Source organism: Sapajus apella, unplaced genomic scaffold, assembly GCF_009761245.1.
Source record: "Sapajus apella isolate SASKATOON/1434 unplaced genomic scaffold, GSC_monkey_1.0 scaffold169, whole genome shotgun sequence".
NCBI lineage: Eukaryota > Metazoa > Chordata > Mammalia > Primates > Cebidae > Sapajus > Sapajus apella.
Window position 1 is genome coordinate 1,821,917 of NW_022437109.1, and position 8,027 is coordinate 1,829,943.

The 8,027-nt window shown below is 42.7% G+C and overlaps 1 long non-coding RNA gene across 1 annotated transcript; it reads left to right on the forward strand.

The window, feature by feature from the left end:
• Positions 1-335: 335 nt before the first annotated feature.
• LOC116542504 lies at positions 336-4,710 on the forward strand. The gene is made up of 3 exons (XR_004265250.1): positions 336-355; positions 628-629; positions 4,635-4,710. It is a non-coding gene; the product is annotated as an uncharacterized LOC116542504 (long non-coding RNA).
• The last annotated feature ends 3,317 nt before the right edge of the window (positions 4,711-8,027 follow it).

The window sequence follows — 8,027 nt, forward strand, 5'->3', positions numbered from 1 at the left end:
GGTTATAAGGGGAGCTGTGAATATTCATAAAGTGGGGGCACATGCTAGTAAGCCAACATGCATGTTACATATGTCACATGTTTACTTTGGCTGGCGACTTAATACTTAAATGTGTTAAAATTAGGCTGTATATGTCAGAAGGTGAAACGGAGGAGTAGAGGCATCCTGTGCACAGCCTCTGTAAACTGGCCAGAACTAGGCCCTGGTCAGCGGTCTCTTATCAGGAAGGACTGCTGGTCAGTTGTGTAAATCAGCAGTGGAGCAAGTCTTTTGGAAGGGCTGATTACAGCCAGGCACAGTGGCTCATGCTTGTCATCCCAGCACTTTAGGAGATGGGGCATATTGCCTGAGCTCAGTTCAAGAACAGCCTGGGCAACATGGAGAAACCCCATCTCTACAAAAATACAAACATTAGCCTGGCGTCACAGCTACTTGAGGGACTGAGGCTAGAGGATTCTACGGGCTCAGGAGGTCAGGGCTGCAGTGGGGCCGTGTCTGCACCATTGTACGCCAGCCTGGGTGACAGAGCACGGCCCTGTCTCAAAAATAAATAAATAAATAAAAGGGCTGGTTTCTCTTTAACTCTTAGGAAAGAAAGCCAGTTGGGGAGGAAGGGGATATAACAAGGCGTGTCTAACCTGTCCCATCATGACCAAGAACTCAGTTTCTAAGGCTTCTCTTGGGTTCTTTGACCAAGAAGGGGTCCATCATTTAGTTGGGGGTGCTTAGGATTTTATTTTTATTTCTCAGTAGTTAGTATCAGAATTGAATTGTAGAATACCCAGTTGATGCCCGAGAATTGGTGTTAGAATGCAGTTTGATTAATGTAACAATGGTAATAACTCTAAGACTATTCTCCTAGTCCCCAGCTTCAGTCAGACTTCATCTCTTATAAACAGGCTTTCTTGTTTGCCCCATTCTTTATAGATCTATAGACTATTTTATTTGATGAATCACAAACCCCCTCTATTCCTGAAGTAGCTCTCTGACTTTTCCTATTCTTTTCTCTTTTTCTACTATAATGAATTTTAAATAATAATGACAAATCAATTTTTCCAAATTGACAACTTTATTAGTAATACTCCTTTTTTTTTTTTTTTTTTTTTTTTTTAAGGTGTCTCAGTCTTTCGCCCAGGCTGGTGTGCAGTGGGGCAATCTCAGCTTATTGCAATCTCTGCCTCCCAGGCTCAAGCGAGCCTCCCACCTCAACTCCCCCAAGAAGCTGGAATCACAGGCATGCTCCATCATGCCCAGCTAATTTTTGTAGTTTTAGTAGAGATGAGGTTTTGCCATGTAACCCGGGCTGGTCTCGAACTCCTGAACTCAAGGGATCCACCCACCTTGGCCTCCCAAAGTGCTGGGATTACTGGCGTGAGCCACCACACCTGGCCAGTAATATTTTCTTTTACTTAAAAATATTCTGTGCACCCTCATTGCTTATTCATTAAGATTCTCTACACTCCAGCCCCCTTTTCCTGTATTACTTCCACTCTTTCCCTAGATACACTGTACTTTGTAACCACATTGAACTTCTCATGACCATATGTTGTGGGTTGAATTGTGTCCTCCAAAAAGATATGTTCAAGTTCTAATGCCTACCTATAAATGTGACCTTATTTTGAGACAGAGTCATCGCAGATGGAGTTAAGATGAAGTTGTAGTGGGTGGATGGGCCCTAATCCAATATGAGCTGTGTATTTATAAGAGGAGGAGATACAGACACAGAGCAGTGGGGGGAACATGAACAGAGAGACATACAAAGAAAACACCATATCATGGTAGAGGCAGGGATTGGAGTGATGTGTCTACAAACTGAAGAATGACAAGAATTGTCTGCAACAACCAGAAGCTAGGACAAGTCAAGGAAAATCCTCTCTTAGAGCCTTCAGAGAAAGTATGGCCCTGCCCACAACTCAATCTCAGACTTCTGACCTTCAGAACTGTGAGAGATTTCTGCTGCTTTAAGCCACCCAGTTTGTGATACTTCGTTCCAGCAGCCCCAGGAAACGAATACACAGATCTCTCTGTCTCTGCTCACACTTTTCCCTCTGCCTGGAGTGTTTTCCATCTCATCCAGATCCCACCCATCTTCAGGCAGTCTCTTTCATGGACCCCTGGAGACAGTCTTTCTCTTGCATATCCATGGGTTGCTTGTCTAGAGTTCCCTCATGATGCAGCCGCTGCTCAGCCTCTTACCGTTATTCTTTCTGTTCCCACAAAAGAGAAAACTGAAAGGCAGTGCTCCTCCCGGGAAAATTCTGTGGAGGGTAGGAACTGTCTCTGTGTCTTCTACCTTTTGTAGTGTTGTCTTGTGTACAGTGTCGGTTTAGGTCTTTATAACCTGCTTAGTTGTGATTAGCTGTCTCATCACAGAAATATAAGAGGGAAAGATCTTAAGTATAGCTTAAAAATGGCTAGAATTTACTTTCCTTGATATTATCCCCTCAATCTACACTGTACTTGATGTTTAACTTAAAGCATACAATTCTCCAGAGACAGTTTAGTAGCACATCGAGGAGGGAGAAACACATAAGAGAAATACAGTAAAATCTCCAAGTTACTATACATATATAATCCATGTTACCACTTCAGATTCAACTGCTTAGTAGAAGGACATCTTGATGCCCACATTGATGGCAGCTGAAAATAAAGAAAACGTTTTGTAATGAACTCACCGTGAACACACTATTCGAAAAGTCAGTCTTCTACATGACCATTAGTTAGGGCTAAGAAGAAATGAACTCACGTCCTAAATGAAGCCAAAGACCAAATGATATTGACACACGACAGGAAGAGATGAAACAGGAGAATTTCTGAAGCTTACTTTCTTAAGATGTAAGTGCTAAACTAAAATAATTTCTTGCATTTCAAATCAAGGAATAACATATTTTGGCCAATTTAGAAAACAGCATCTGGATTAAACGTTCTTGTTTTTCTTAAGCACTTTGGGAAAGATGAGGAACTAGTCTGGGTACAGAGTTATCTGCATAAAGTTTCAAGAGTCATGACCACAAGAATAATGAACATTATGTTTTCCAAATTTTATCTTTTCCAAATTTGTCAATGTATTTGCAAAGGAAGAAAAGTTTTCTTTTTAGAATATGTGTTACTGCTTTAGTTATTTGGAAGAATTAAAAGCCTTAAAAGTTGCAATTAGGATTCCTTAAGAGGGCCAGGTGCAGTGGCTCATGCCTGTAATCCCAGCAGTTGGGGAGGCAGAGGCAGAAGGATCATTTGAAGTCAGGAGTTTGAGACCAGCCTGGCAAACATGGTGGAACCCTGCCTCTACTAAAAATACAAAAATTAGCTGGGTGTGGTGGCGCATGCCTATAGTCCTAGCCACTCGGGGGGCTGAGGCAGGAGAATCGCTTGAACCCAGGATATGGAGGTTGCAGTGAGCCAAATCGTGCCACTGAACTCCAGCCTGGGCAACAGAATGAGACTACATCTCATGGAGAAAAAAAGAAAAGGATTCCTTAAGAGTGTTCAAATAATACCTCACCGGGAAAATGAAAAGTGTATGGCTGCTGCAATCAAGAGGAATTCTGGGAACTGCGAGATGAGAACGAGGCCTAGCAGGTGCCACGCAGCCAGATTTCACAGTGGCAGCTTCCACTATTAAAACAATAGTGGAACAGAATGAGACTAAATTGTCACCCATTTCTCTTTACATTATGGAGATAGGCCTGTTTTCTTCATTTATCAAGCTCAGCTCTCTCCTACAGACATACCTTGTTTTGTGTGTGTGTGTGTGTGTGTGTGTGTGTGTGTGTGTGTGTGTTTAGATGGAGTTCCACTCTTGTTGCCCAAGCTGGAGTGCAATGGCGTGATCTCAGCTCACTGCAACCTCTGCCTCCCAGGTTCAAGCCATTCCCCTGCCTCAGCCTCCCAAGCAGCTGGGGTTACAGGCATGTGCCACCATGCCTGGCTAATTTTGTATTTTTAGTAGAGACAGGGTTTCTCCATGTTGGTCGGGGTGGTCTCAAACTCCTGACCTCAGGTGATCCACCTGCCTTGGTCTCCCAAAGTGCTGGGATTGCAGGCATGAGCCACGGTGCCCAGCCATACCTTGTGTTTTTTTTTTTGTAACAACTGTTGAAAAGGTCAGCTTTCTGCTAGAGGGTCACATCAAAGTAACATTGTTAATGCTACCATTTTTGTCTTCTGAATCAGATTCTATTTTCTGAATCAAATTTCAGCTTGTTTGACAGCCAGTGTGGTTGGGCTGCTGGACTTTATTACTTGAGATTTGATAGGTAGCTGCTTAGAATTTACCACATATTTAAATGCATGTGTCATGGCTACGAAATGTGTTTTGCATTGCTAGAGTGGTGCTCCTTATTGTGTGCATATTTGCCTCTGGATTTTAATTTTGGAATACATTATTCACTTAAAGGTAAATAGCAAGTATATTTAAGCAATAATATTGTTATTAGCAACTATAAAAAGAGTGCATATAGTTTTTTAGCCAATGTGATAACTTGAGATATAATTATTTAAATGCCAAAATTCTGACGGAACTGGGTAGCCAGAGTTCTAAAAGACTAATAAGTTGCTCCTGGGCCAGGTGCAGTGGCTCACACCTATAATCCCAGCACTTTGGGAGGCCGAGGCGGGTGGATCACGAGGTCAAGAGATCGAGACCATCCTGGTCAACACAGTGAAACCCCATCTCTACTAAAAATACAAAAATTTGCTGGGAATGGTGGCACCTGCCTGTGGTCCCAGCTACTCGGAAGGCTGAGGCAGGAGAATTGCTTGAACCCAGGAGGCGGAGGTTGCGGTGAGCCGAGATCACGCCATTGCACTCCAGCCTGGGCAACAAGAGCAAAACTCCATCTCAAAAAAAAAAAAAAAAAGATGCTCCTGTATTAGTGTCCTATTGTTGCTATAACAAATTACCACAAATGTAGCCACTTAACACAAATTAATTTTCTTACAGTTTTGGAGGTTAGATGATGGAAATGGATCTATGGTGCTAATATCAAGGTGTCCACTGGGCTGCGTTCCTTCTGTAGGAACGAACTGATTAGACTGTACCCACCCAGATTAAGGGTAGGTCTGCCTTTCCCAGCCCACTGACTCAGATGTTAATCTCTTTTGGCAACACGCTCAGAAACACACCCGGGATCAATACTTTGCATCCTTCAATCCAATTAAGTTGACACTCAGTATTAACCATCACAGTAGCTAAAATAGATTTCCATTTCAAGGGTGTGCTAATAAGAGCTTGACAATTGCAGAGCTGTAAGACTTTCAATTTCACTAAATAAAAAAAAAAAATTAGGTTTGAAAGTGTTAATAAAGAGTAGTATATTTTTAATTATATAAATGTGTTTAGGCCATGTGTGCTGGCTAATGCCTGTAATACCAGCACAGCACTTTGGGAGGCCGAGGAGGGTGAATCACTTGAGCTCTGGAGTTCAAGATCAGCCTAGGCAACATGGTGAAACCCTGTCTCTACTAAAATTACAAAAATTGGGCAGGCGTGGTGGTGCAGGCTTGTAGTCCCAGTTACTCTGGAGGCTGAGGCATGAGAATCACTTGAGCCTGGGAGGCAGGGAGGTTGCAATGAGCAGAGATCTGTGCCACTGCACTCCAGCCTGGGCGACAGAGCAAGACTCTGTCTCAAAAAATAATAATAATTAAAAAAAATTTATTATAATTTTTTTGAGATAGGTTGCTCACTGAAACCTCTGCCTCCCCAACTGAAGCAATTCTCGTGCCTCAGCCTCCTGAGAAACTGGGATTACAGGCATGCACCAAATCTGGCTAATTTTTTGTATTTTTAGTAGAGATGGAGTCTCACTATGTTGGCCAGGCTGGTCTCGAACTTCTGCCCTTAAGTAATCCACCTGTCTCAGCCTCCCAATCTGCTGGGATTACAGGCATGAGCCACTGCACCCAGCCCTATTATTCTTATTGTTTGTTTAGTTCTTTAGTGACATCAACTAAGTCAGTGAGAAATTTGATGAGGGGAGGAAGTCATCAGCGATAGTCCAAACTCCTTTTTCACTTTTTAAATATCAAGCTCTCGGTAATTTGCAGGTGTTAAAATTCACAGAACCAAGGTTTATAAGCATAATATGTTTGTATGAGGAAAAATCATTCATAGCAGATTGGAATAAACCCTCTTGAATATCTTTCTAAAAGCCAGATTTGAAACTTCTTTTGATATTTTATAAGAATTTTCATATTAAGCTGACAATCAATACAGGTTCCTGGTTGGCTGCATTATTGATGCTGAGCCTTAATGCTTTGCTAGAACCCCCTCCTCCCCTTTTTTTTTAAAGAGAGAGCCTTGCTCTGTTGCCCAGGTTGGAGTGCAGTGGGGTGATCTCGGCTCACTGCAACCTCCCTGCCTCCCAGGCTCAAGGGATTCTCGTGCCTCAGCCTCCAGAATAGCTGTGACTACAGGCACCTGCCACTGCACCTGGCTAATTTTTGTATGTTTAATAGAGACGGGGTTTTGCCATATTGCCAAGGCTGGTCTTGAACTCCTGACGTCAAGTCATCCACCCACCTTGGCCGTCCAAAGAGCTGAGATTACAGGCATGAGCCACTGCACCCAGCTGAACCTTTTTTTTTTAGTACAAACGTTCAGACTCCCTTCATCCTTTTCCCTACCACATTCTCTGCATTCGGCTAGAAGGGCAAGCTTTGTTTGCGATGTGCTTTGAAAGGAAGTGAAGAGGTCTAAGAGGTAAAGCTGGAACAGAAAGCTAAAGGCGTAAAAAATGTCCCAAGGACTTTGCGGGTACATGGAGGTGGGGAGCTGAAAATCTTAATTCTTTATGTGACTCCTTGTTTTTCATGCATAAATGAAATTCTTTATCTCACTCAAAGGAATTAGCACAGAGAAGCCCCTTTTTCCTTATAATTTTCGGGTCTAAGGAGGCTGAGGCAGGAGAATTGCCTGAACCCAGGAGGCGGAGGTTGCGGTGAGCCAAGATCACGTCATTGCACTCCAGCCTGGGTAACAAGAGCGAAACTCTGTCTCAAAAAAAAAAAAAAAAATTTTCAGGTCTAATGAGAATGTTCTGGACAACCTTTAGGCTAATACAGTGGATCTCAACCAGGGGTGATTTTGTTCCCTGGGGACATTTAGCTGTGTCAGGAGATATTTTTGGTTGTCACACTGGGGTGTGTGTGTGGGAGTGCTACTGCATCAAGTGGGTAGATGCCAGGGTGCTGCCAAATGTCCCACAGTGCACAAGCCAACCCTACAACAAGGGTGATCAGAATGCCAGTAGTGTGAAGGTGAAATATTTTGGGTTAATAGGATATTATTTAATTTTTTACAAATTTTCCATGCTTTGAGGTCAGATAAAAGGGTAGTGTGTAAAAGTTTTATTATAAAAGTGTAAACACTAGAGGGCAGTACCCGCCTGTAGTTGCAAAGGATGTTATTTTGGGGCGGGGGTCTTTGAAGGAAAAAAAACCTCGTGATTTAGATAACTGGAAGATAAGCAACACTAAGAGACACTTAAAGAAGTATTTAAGTAATTTTAAATCAAAAGACAGTTTTGCTTGGTGTGATGGTGTGCCTGTAGTCCCGGCTCTGCTTGAGGCCTGGAGGTGGAGACCTGCTTGGGCAGCATAGCAAGACCCTCTTTTTTTTTTTTTTTTTTTTTTTTTAAAAAAGTTTTAACAACTCTTTTTAGGTCACTAAAAGCAGAACAAGCAGTTTTTTCTTGTGCTTTTCTATAATGATGGCTTGTGAACTTTTGCTGGAGACGGGAAAATTCACACTAGGTTTTCACACACAGAAACACTAACGTCATTGCCACTTACACTTCTATTTGCTCTGATGAGGCAGGTGATGGAAAGTTGCTATTCCAAGGGCATGTGGATCCTTGTAATGCTGCAGCAGACGTGTCTGGAACAGGGGAACTTGGAGCAGACAGGCAACACATCACGACTGAGTCCATTAAACAAATCAGAATCTGACTCAGTTCTTTTTTTTTTTTTTGGGACGGAGTTTCGCACTTGTTACCCAGGCTGGAGTGCAATGGCGCGATCTCGGC